Source organism: Cervus elaphus, chromosome 31 (assembly GCF_910594005.1).
Source record: "Cervus elaphus chromosome 31, mCerEla1.1, whole genome shotgun sequence".
NCBI classification, from domain to species: Eukaryota; Metazoa; Chordata; class Mammalia; order Artiodactyla; family Cervidae; genus Cervus; species Cervus elaphus.
The window spans coordinates 8,661,762-8,671,855 of record NC_057845.1 but is presented as its reverse complement, the minus strand read 5'-3'; positions in this window follow the sequence as shown (position 1 = coordinate 8,671,855).

Here is a 10,094-nt window from a genome sequence, read left to right as displayed (position 1 = left end):
CCATGTTAGGAAAGGTATTTGTCCTGTTCTTCTCCTTCCCCGTATAAGGAAATTACACGTATCTCACCCAATCAGCAGATGACTCACACGCTTCCTACTCTGTTCGTTGGTTCCCCAGCTACCAAAACAGGCAGATGACCCATACTTGTCATGGGCTTCCAGGTGGCGCTAGTGGTGAAGAACCCATCTGCCAACGCAAGACACGTGAAACGTGGGTTCGATCCCTGGGTCCGGAAGATCCCCTGGAAGAAGGCATGACAACCCACTCCAGTATCCTTGCCTGGGAAATGTCATGGATGGAGGAGTTCATGGGGTCACAAAGGGTCAGACACAACCAAAGTGATTTAGCACACACACTCCCTAGCTGGCCTGCTCACAGCGCCTCCCACTTTAATAAACTCTATTCTCCTTTCATTCTGTCTTATGGCTGGAAAATCTTTTCCAACCTGTGCAGGGACCATAAAAACACCTGATGTGTGCTCTTAAGAATTTGCAGGGGGAGCAGGTGGGCTGTGTGAAGGGAGAGGTCCTGGCTCCTCGGTGGAGAGGTCTAATGATGGGGAGGCCCGCCGAGCTGCAGGTGAGAATGGGCTGGGGAGAGAGGCAGCAGGGCAGTCTGCCTCGTTACTGTGGCCACCACAGAGGGGCCCGCCTTGCTGCCAAGTGTGTGCCATGGCAGGTAAGTAGGCTGAAGCCCTGTGAAGACCTGCCTTCATCCTTCACTCAGTCCGACTCTTTGGGACCCCATGGACGGCAGCATGCCAGGCCTACCTGGCCATCACCAACTCCCGGAGTTTACTCAAACTCATGTCCATTGAGTTGGTGATGCCATCCAACCATCTCATCCTCTGTCACCCCCTTCTCCTCACAAGGGACAAAATGTTTGTATGGTGAAGGCGAGTGTCAGATGGAGCCGTAGCTGACAGATGTCACTTGGAAGATGTCTCACCCATGTCCCTGTGGGAGATCCCTTAGTGGACCACAGAAATGCACCCCCCCACCCCCAAGGTAAAGCTGCTGTCGGTTGCCTCCCTGAATGAAAGGGATCAACAGTAAAGAAAAAACTAAAAACAGGGGCAGAGGAGGAGGAACTGGAGCCAGGGAGTAAAGAAAACGCCACATGTCCATTTTGGGGCGGATCCCAGAGCCGGGAGTCCAAGTAGATGTGGTTAAGGCAATTCACAGAACAGGACGAGCAGGGCTGTGGGGTTCACCTCGTCCAAAAGGGGCAAGTGCTCCTCTGTGCCTACCATTTGTTGAAGGGCAGGTCAGCTGTTACCAGATCTTCAGGTTTTCTTTTCTTTATTTTTTTTAAATGTAAATCATTTTGAAAGTCTTTACTGAATTCGGTACTGTGTGGCTTCCTTTTTATGCTTTGTTCTTTTGGCCTCGAGGCACGTGGGATCTCAGCTCCCTGACCAGAGATTCAACTCTCACCTCATGTGCTGGGAGGTGGTCTCAACCACTGGGCCACTGGGGAAGTCCCCAGGTTTTCAAAAGAGGCCAGACTGCCGGATTTTGGTGTGAAGCTATGCCATTTGCGAAACACAGTGTATATTTTGAATAGATTCTGTTCCGGGTTTTTGAACACCTAAAAATAAAACCTATTCTTTGAGTCAAAAACAATGGTACAGTTTTGAGATTTGCCCGAGCTGCCACCAGGGGGTAGGGAAGAGACATCACAGAGTATCACAAGTGGTGGAAGAAAGAACAAACGTCACGGGACACTCTCTTCTGAATCTGGCCCATTTAATGCACCAGGTATGTACAGTATTTAGCTAAAAAGTTTAGTTTTTATTTCCAGGTACAGGATATATCATTGCACAGAGGCATTTGCTAGTAAAGTGTGCAGATTTTCTTCTCTGTTCCTTGATTGAAGTCTTGCGGGTCTGACTTTTTTCTCCATCTTCCCCTCGTGGAACTGGTTTCTTGGAGTCACTCTTAAATGATCTGTTCTTGCTTGCTCTTCTAGGCCTCCACCATCCAGCAGGGACTCTGGGGCTGTCCTAGGGAGGCCCACAGATTCTCTGACACTCCTCTATTGACAAATGGGATCTATGTCGTGGCCCCTTTTCTTGAATCTGTGTGGACTTGTGGTTGCATTCACCAATAGTTAGTATCAGTTGTTTGGTCATGTTGGATTTTGTCACCCCATGAACTGTAGCCTGCCAGGCTCCTCTATCCATGGAATTCTCTAGGCAAGAATGCTGGAGTGGGTTGCCATTTCCTTTTCCAGGGGATCTTCTGGATCCAGGGATCGAATTCTGGTCTCCTGTATTGTGGGCGGATTCTTTGCCATACGAGCTACCAGGGAATTCCAACAGAACTCATTCTATGAGACTTCTTAACCTAGGTCTCAAAAGGCCGTGCAGCTCCTATTTTTTTTTTTTTTTTAACTATACCAGAATACTTGTTTTTGCAACCCTGGGTCACCATGAACAAGCCCAGATACTCCAAGGCCTTCAGGCTGTGAGGAGGCCCGGGCCACACAGAAAGGCCCTATGTTAGGCATGCCCATTGATGGTACTGGCTGGATCCAGGCTCAGTGCCACAGTAAAGAAGCCTCCAGATGATCCTAATCCCCAGTCATTCAAGCCATGTCCAGCTGTTTGAGTCTCCCTAGCTGAGATCTCAGATACCATGGAACAGAGACAAACCATCTTTGTCCATGACTCACAGATTCCAGAGGGCTTCCCAGGTGGCATTAGTGGTAAAGAGCCTGCCTGCCAATGCAGGAATCATAAGAGACACTGGTTTGATCCCTGAGTTGGGAAGATCCCCTGGAGGAGGCGATGGCAACCCACTCCAGTATTCTTGCGTGGAAAATCCCATGGACAGAGGAACCCGGTGGGCTACAGTCCATGGGGTCGCAAAGAATCAGACATGACTGAGGCGACTGGGCATGCACAGATTCCATGAGCACAGAGAAAAATTATAGTTATGTCACAAAGTTTTGGGGGTGGTTACATAGCAATAGATAACTGGAATGAATGCTAGAATAACTGGAATGGACTCTAGACTCCAGCTGCCTTCCTGAGATTTACCCTCGGGTACAGAAACTGGGGATCCCATGTGGTGCTAGTGATAAAGAACCCACCTGCCCATGCAGGAGACATGTAAGAGATGCAGGATTGATCCCTGGGTCTGGAAGATCCCCTGGAGAAGGAAATGGCAACCCACTGCAGTATCCATGCCTGGAGAATCCCATGGACAGAGGAGCCTAGTGGGCTATAATCTATAGGTGTCGCAAAGTGTCAGACATGACTGAGCATCCCTGCACGCACAGACACTGAGGAGGGATTGCAAGAAGCCGACCAATGAAGCTCTGAAAGGTGAACAGGAAACTGTGTAAGGGGGTTGGAGAGGAGTGTTCTGAGCCTAGATGATCCCACCTGTGAAAGCTGAGAGACAAGAGAGGACCTGGTTTGTTTGTAGACCTGAACTGTGTGGCTAGCATGACTGAATGTTGTGTGAGTGGTCCCTGTGATGAGGATTCCAGATTGGAGGAGGGACACGCGATGAGCCAGGAGAGGGCTGAGAAGAGTCCAGCCCCTGTTAAGTATATGATGGGATTTGGAATTTATCTTAAAGACAGTAGGAAACTTTTGAAAGACGTGATATGATCAGTCCTGTGTTTTAGGAAGTTTGCTTTGGCTGTTGTGAGGAAAGCTGATTGTGGAGAGAAAGAATGGAATGGAGGAGATGGATAAGAGACCAGGGCTATAGTCAGACGTGGAATCATGGTGGACTGGCCTAAGAAAATGCTGGTTAGCAAGTAAGCAGGAGGCAGATTCATGAAACAGGTAGGAAAAGGGAGCCTGATGTGAGGTGGGAAGAAGGATTGGTAGAACAGGACAGAAGAATCGTGGACTACTCCCAAATTTCTTTCTTGAATGACAGAGTAGAAGTGGTTGCTATTCAATGAGACCGTTCAGACAAGATCAAAGCAGGTTTGAGGAAGATTTCAGTGATGAATGTGTAGTGTGCAAGGCACAGTGTGGAGAGGTCTAGTGGGTAGTTGATATGTAAGACTTGTGTCAAGGAGGAAGATTTGCACCAAAGCTTTACATTTCTGCCACATTTCTGCCACTTTTGAAGTCATGTTTGTGGTGATCCCAAAGTGAATTCTGGGAAACAGAAACAAGTAAGACTTGTGTCAAGGAGGAAGATTTGCACCAAAGCTTTACATTTCTGCCACATTTCATGACTTTTGAAGTCATGTTTGTGGCGATCCCAAAGTGAATTCTGGGAAACAGAAACAGTGTCCTACATGGAAAGTGATTATAGTAGATCGTACACTGTTTGATTTATCAGTATTGCACCAGCCCCACCAAGAATAATTGGGTTAAAGCTTTGCAATTGTGATATTATATGACCTGCTTCATCGAGGCTTTATTTTGAGGGAAGTCAATGTTTGACGATGATTTTAACATGGGGAAGGCCCACGAGGAAGGTCCAAAAAATATATTTATTTTTAATTGAAGGGTGGTTGCTTTACAATATTACCTGAGTTTCTGGCACACATCAACATGAATCCATCACAGGTACACATATGGCCACCCCCCTCGTTGAAGTCATATATTTTTTAATGCATTTTGTTCTAACCTTTTTTTTTTCCCCACTCTAACTCTTTTCAATACTGTGACTTTGGCAGAACTCCATACATGATCCTTTATTTCTTTCCAGCCATAGGTGGCAGCACACCACTGCCTACGATTAGAGCAACTGCGTTTGTTAAGTCAGAGCTGTTGGTCAGGGGAGAGCAGCTAATGAGTAATCAGTCCAAGCTGCACGGCAAATTAATGTCTTTGTTAAGTGAACTAACCGGTTCCCTTTATAAACAAGGTCAGAGTATTTATAACCCAGTGCATTTCATAAAGCCAAATCCATCTGCATTGATGTGACTCCACTAAGGAACCCATGATTTATCTGCAAGGAACATATGCAAAAGCTCACTTGAAAAACCATCTTTAATAATGATTGGTACCATTCTCTTGTAATCATTAATAAAAGGCACCCTTGCTAGGTAGCCTCATTTTTCTCATACAAGGTAAATGAAAAAGTGATTACCTTAAACAGGAACCACTATTATAAGATGATATTGGGTGGCCTGTTCCAAATTGAGTTCTTAGTGATAAAAATAAAGTGTGATCCTTATTGATCAAATACAGCTTTTGTCACTTTTGTTGTTCAGTCACTCAGTCATGTCTGACTCTTTGCGACCCTGTGAACTGCAGCATGCCAGGCTTCCCTTTACCATCTCTTGGAGCTTGCTCAAAGTCGTGTCCGTTGAGTTAATGATGCCATCCAACCATCTGATCCTCTTCTGTCCCCTTCTCCTCCTGCCTTCAATCTTTCCCAGCATCAGGGTCTTTTCCATTGAGTCATTTTTTTGCATCAGGTGGCCAAAGTACTGGAGCTTCAGCTTCAGCATCAGCCCTTCCAATGAATATTCAGGATTGATTTCTTTTAGGATGGACTGGTTCAATCTTCTTGTAGTCCAGGAGGCTCTCAAGAGTCTTCTCCAACACCACAGTTCAAAAGCATCAATTCTTTGGTGTTCAGCCTTCTTTATGGTCCAACTCTCACATCTATACATGACTACTGGAGAAACCATAGCTTTGATTATATGAACCTTTGTTGGCAAAGTAATGTCTCTGCTTTTTAATATGCTGTCTAAGCTTGTCATAGCTTTTCTTCCAAGGAGCAAGCATCTTTTAATTTCATGCACCATCAGCAGTGATTTTGGAGCCCAAGAAAATAAAGTCCATCACTGTTTCCAATAAGCAGGGTGACAATATACAGCCTTTGTTACTTAGATTAGGCAAAGCCTTATTTCACGTTTAGAGTAGGTTGCATAGGTATAACATTTGATGTTTACTATCTACTGCAGGTCACATTTTAAGTGAATAAAATGCTTAATTTTGCCATCATTGTTAGAGAACTGTATGAGAAGCTCAGAGTATCTTCTCACAAAGTAACCAGGTGTCAGGTTCTAGAACAGTGCTGTGCAATAGAAATATAAGGCAAGCTGCACACATAAGCTGCACACACAATTTTATATTTTCTTGAAGTCACATAGATCGAAAAATGTAAACAGAAAGAGAGGAAATTAAGCTTTATTCTATATTATAGTTTATTTAACCCAATATATCAAAAGTATTTAGCAGGCAATCAGTATAAAGATTAAGGAGGTATCCTACATTCTTTTTTTTCACTCTGTGTATTTGAACTCTGCTGTCTTTTTTCCATTCACTGCTCATCTCTGTCCAGTCTAGCCACATTTCAGATGCTCAATATTCACTTGTGGTCAGTGGGCTCAGCTCTAAACACTTAGTATCTGTTATGGATTGAAACATGTTTCCTCAAAATTCAGATGTTGAAGACCTAAACTCCAGTACCTCAGAAAGTGACCTTATTTGGAGATGAGGTCGTTACAGAAGTAATCAAGTTAAAATAAGGCCATGAGGATGCATCTGAGCTTCCTCAAAGGCTGCTTGGTAAAGAATCTGCCTGCAATGCAGGAGACTTGAGTTTGATCCCTGAGTCAAGAAGATGCCCTGGAGGAGGAAATGGCAACCCGGTCCAGTATTCTTGCCTGGAGAATCCTGTGGACAGAGGAGCCTGGTGGGCTACAGTCCATGGGCTCGCAAAGATTGGCCACTACTCAGCACACAAGCACTCAACAGTGCAGAATGCACCCTAATCCAACATAACTGACGCAGCGAGGCCCTCTGGAGGAGACAGACTCACACGCAGGGAGAGTGCCATGTAAAGATGAAGACACAGATGACTGATGTGCCTACAGGCCAAGGAGCACCGACTATTGCTGGCAAGCAGAAGCTGGAGGGAAAGGGTGGACTCTTCCTCACACCCCTCAGAAGGAACCAACCCTGCCGTCACCTTGCTCATGGACTTTTAGCTTCCAATACAATCGAGTTCTGTTTGTGCGTCACCCAGCTGTGAACATGAATGCCGCTCGTGATATTGGCAGTGGGCACTTTGTTCTGAGCTTTCCTTTTCTTGCCTTGACCCTCTTCTCCTCTTTCTGTACCTTTTCCTCTGCCGTCACCACTCAGCCTCCGAGCACGCTCTCATGGAACCTCCGCGAATCTCCCTCCCAGGCAGACATGTAGCTGGGGTTTCCTGTTCAGCAAGCATGAGAGGGACGCACCCTGAAGTGGCAGAGAAGCCTGGTTCACTTCCGGTGTCCAGCGGGGGTCATAGTACCCACTGGGTGGGGCCCCTTGTTGTTTACTTGCTAAGTTGTGTCTGACTCTTCGGCGACCCCAGGAACTGTAGCCCGCCAGGCCCCTTGGTCTGTGGGATTTCCCAGGCAAGAATACTGGAGGGGGTTGCCATTTCCTTCTCCAGGACTTCTTGATGGGATTGAACCCACATCTTGTCTCCTGCATCCGTAGGTGGACTCTTTACTGCTGAGCCACCAGGAACGCCCTATAGAGATGTTGAAGTGAAGTGAAATTGTCAGTCGCTAAGTCATGTCTGACTCTTTGAGATCCCATGGACTGTAACCTGCCAGGCCCCTCTGTCCATGGGATTTTCCAGGTAAATTCTGAATACTGGAGTGGGTTGACATTTCCTCCTCCAGAGAATCTTCGAGACCCAAAGATTGGAACTTCATCTCCTGCAGGAGGATTCTTTTACCGTGGAACCTTCTTAGGGGATGCCTAACTGGCCTCTCTTTGGGTTAAAGAAGGCATGAAGAGGTTTATGGTAACTACAAAGTTATTTCAAGGTATTTTGAGCCCAACCAAGAAAAGAGAGGTGCTTTCTGTCATAAACCTCCTCCTTTTCTAACACCAATTCCCTTTTCAGCCTCTCATCATCCTTAAACCCTTTCAAGAGGAAGTTAAAAAAAGAGGTATACATTCTCAAATGTCTGAAAGTGATTCGAGAGAGGGAAGTTTACCTTCTAACTCTCCCCATATTAACCTATTTTCTACTGCCCAGCATTGAAGTTAATCAACTACAGGAAAACCTTCCTGTATGAAAAGAACCATTCCTCCCAGGTACAGATATTTTTTCCCCAGTTCAAATGACTATGTCATTTGATAAAAGTGTTACATGATCTTTGAAGTCTTTAGCAGAACAGTCCTGAAGGGCACCCAGTCTTCAGCCTCCACTTTGCTCTTGCTCATCCCAGCTGTCTACTCTGTACTCAATTGTCTGCAGGCCGTTTTCAGTTCATCATGGGTCCCGGGAGAGGCACAGGGGAGCATATCAATGGAACTATCTTTGGAAATAATGACATTTGGAAATAATTTTTGTCTGCTTCATAACTGAAAGCGATTGCTCCCCGGAATGCCCTTCGCAAGGAGGCAAGGCTGCTTACCCAGATTGTTTCTGCTTGGTTTTCTTAGTTGCTTGGGTTTCAAACCCTGTATGTAATTTCCCTAGACGGGAGTTGGCATCACGTCCCCTCCTGCGAACTTCACTCCAATGATCCTGTTCTTGTCGATCCTGCTTCGATTTTGGATGGATTTCTACAGAACCAGCTGTCCGATGTTCCAGGGCTCTCTGCTCTGCTATGGTCTGCCTTGCTCGCCAAAGATTACTGCTCTGGTCATTCCTAGACCCTGGGAACCAGAATGCACGTGCAAGTCTCCTCTTTTGTGCTCTGGCCGTGAGTCCTCACCCTTGTTCTGTTTAATCCTGGTACTATTTCTTTCTCCTTTGCCTCACTTTTCTAGCTGGTTTCCTTCTCCACCTTCTTCTACTTGGTTAGTTCACCTGCATTGTTGTATGTGTTCAGCAGCTCAGTCGTTCACCTGCATTTGGCACCAAGTAGTTTACTTTGAACCCTTGCTGGGAGCTGATGCCGGTGGCCAGACGGCAACAAAAAGATGTTAAAGGCAGCCTTTTAACCTATGACTTGAGAGACAATACTCTTTACTTCCCTGTGAAAACAGTTCCTGTTTTTCCTCAGTTGTGGTAAATGATGTTTTAAAAGACTCTACTTCTTTTCTGCTTGGGTTTTAAAATATGTTTATTACCAAATACACATTTTAAGATATTTTTTTAAATCTAAAGAAACACTGCTGTTTCTCAGAGTTTTGGTAAATATTGCTTTTTGTTTCTTCTTTTCCTTTTTCTTTCTTTAAAATTTCTGGCCATAATGGAGATTCCAATTACATATAGTTTTATTATTTGGGGCTGCCCCTGGTGGTTCAGCTGGTAAAGAACCCTCTTGTCAATGCAGGAGACTCAATAGATTCGGGTTCAATCCCTCGGTCGGGAAGATCCCTGGAGAAGGAAATGGCAGTCCACTCCAGTATTCTTGCCTGGAAAATTCCATGGACAGAGGAGCCTGGTGGTCTACAGGTATTAATTATTTGCTGTATTAACTAAGCTTACTTTTTATGTTAGTTTTTAAAAAGTGGATTACTGTAATATTTAAAATTTAACTCAAAAAATAAAAGTACTTGCAGCTGGGGTATCTCTTGTCCACATTTCAGGTTTCCACATCTGTTACATGTGTCTCTTAACTTCCAGCAGACTAGCTGAGGAATGTTCCACAAAAAAGCAAGCAGGAACGTACAAAAGTATCAGAGATGTAGTCTCAGAAGTGGCACACCATCATTTCCACCCATATGTTATTGGCCAAAGCAAGTCACGTGGCCAGCCCAAAGCCAGGGTAGACAAATATGCTACCTGTGATCAGGCGATGGCTAATATGTGGGTACATGGAGGGATGAAGAATTGGAAGCAGTCTTCCAATATGCAAGACTGCCAATATGCAGTCTTCCAATATGTTTCCTCTTTGGGTGTGGAACTGTTGGGAATGGCTCCAGGTGCAGACATCTGTCTACAGTAGGAGAAGATGAAGCAAGGTCTAGACAGAAGGAGATGGAAGAGAGTTTTAATAATATTCTAATTTTTTTTTAATTTTAAAATTTATTTTTAACTGGAGGGTAATTGCTGTACAGTATTATGTTGGTTTCTGACATAGATCAGCATGAATTAGCCAAGAGCATACATATGTCCCCTCCCTCTTAAACCTGCCTCTCACCCCTGACACCATCCCACCCCTCTAGGTAGTCACAGAGAACCAGGCTTGAGCTCCCTGCGTCATC